Below are 1,933 nucleotides of genomic sequence, written 5' to 3'. Positions count from 1 at the left end.
TCAGGGTGACTCCCTGTTGGCTGCTTCTGAACTTCCCAATTAGTTTAAAAACGCTTCTCATAATTTCCAAGCCCTTCCCTGGCCCTGACTCACTCTCCCTTACCAATCCCCTTGGGCTCTTACACCCCAAACACCAACAAGGCCCCTCAGCACCCCTGGTGCAGCAGGACGGCACCTCCTTTGTGCCAAGACGGATTAAAGTAATTTACTTTCTCCCAAGGATTTTAATTGGCCTCCGTAGGCTCAGTAATTATCACAACAATCTCATTTTACTGTGCAGAGCGTTGGGTGACTCCACTCACCCAGCCGATGAATGAGTTGTCTCCAGCCCTGAGGGGCTTCACCACCAAGTGTCTCCAGCTGAGACCAGTTGCCTTTTGGTGTGCAGGTGGGATCAGAGGAGATGGGGGCACTTTCAGGGCTTGGTGTCTATTTTTTCCCCTCACAGAGCGATGGAACCTCCACCAGCTCCTCTGGAAGACAGAGCAGGGGTAACACAGCCCTCCCCATTTACACTGGGGGTAGGGTGATTTTATAAATGTGCTATAAACACAGCACAGGAGCTGTTCCTATCCTACCTTCCCTGAAGCACCCCTAGCCCAGCCATCCTCTGGGACTGCAGGGCCAGGGAGGGGGCTTAGACTCTCCTGCACCTGGAGCAGCCTCTGTGTTATCCCCTTTACCTGCATCCCCGGTGCTCCCAGGTGTTCACCACTAGTTGTGCTGGGTTAAAAGCCCAGCAGGCAGAAGAGGTTCTGGTTTGAGCCTGTGGTTTGAGACCCAGCAAGCCTTTGGCCTGCTCCACTGTGGTGTGTGGCTGCTCCCCTTCTCTTCATTGTATCTGGATTTGCTCCTGAGGACACAGACTGCAGCTCCAGTCCCCTGCATGCAGGACTCTTACAGCAGTGGCAAAATCCTCCAGCGATGAAGCCCGGTGAGTGAGGGTGCTGCTGGGGGGGTTGTGTGCAGGTGCATCTCCTGGGACAGAGCTGTGGCTCTTACTGCTTTAAAATACCCAAGAGAGAAGACATGAAACAAAAGAAAAAGCAAACAAACAGACCAACTGTTGCTGATGCTATTACGGTTGTGGGGTTGTTACATGTGATGAGGAAGTGTTTTTCCCCTGGCAGCTGTAGGGGACTGAGCTTTACATGCAAGCAACTTGGCAGTGTGAGGCTGCAGTGTGGGCCTGCTGGGCCCAAAGTCCAGCCAGGGAAGGTGCCTGAAGGAGATGATCTGAATGGTGGCACTTGGTTTCTCCTGCATTTGGCCACAAGGAATGGCTCTGTTTGGGAGGAACTCATTGGAGAGAGGACAAAATGCTTATGTGAGTTTGGAGGAGAGATAGTGTGGTGTGTCTGGGCACTGCAGGGTTTGCCTGAGCTCCCAGGCTAGTGGGGCTCAATCCTGCCTTGGCTTGGGGGATCTCTGCTGTGCTGCATCATGGTGCAGGGCTTGGACCCCAGCTAGATGCAGGAAAACAAGAATCCCTCCTAGGTCAGAGCTGAGGACTCAGCCTGGACCCCCTCTCTCATGTGTGCATGGGGACGTGCTCTGGTTTCAGCCCTTTCTCAGTCCCCTGAGCAGGGATGTTCCTCCGGCCTGCGCCGCAGTGCTGGCAGGAGCGGCCCTGGGCTGCCCTCGCTGCTTGGCCAGCACAGGGCTCTGCGCAGCCGTCTGCCACCTTGGCTGCTGACCAGCCTGCCCAAGAGGTGCCCTGTGCTGCAGAGATCTCTGCCTGCATCCCTGCCCTCCCAGTGTGGCAGAGGGGCAGTGCTGGATGACCCTGGCATTGCCCCCAGCGTGAGCTGTGCTGTGGGTACACCCTGCACGTGTGCAGACGTGTTGAGAAGCGTGTCGAGCGTGGTGTTCTTGCAGAAAGCAAATAAGGGCTGCTGGGCTTTGGCAGTGAAGTCTCTGCTCCCAAATGTGC

This window comes from Chaetura pelagica, unplaced genomic scaffold (assembly GCF_000747805.2).
Source record: "Chaetura pelagica isolate M959 unplaced genomic scaffold, ChaPel_1.0 scaffold45, whole genome shotgun sequence".
In the NCBI taxonomy this organism is placed as follows: domain Eukaryota; kingdom Metazoa; phylum Chordata; class Aves; order Apodiformes; family Apodidae; genus Chaetura; species Chaetura pelagica.
This window is presented reverse-complemented; position numbering follows the sequence as displayed.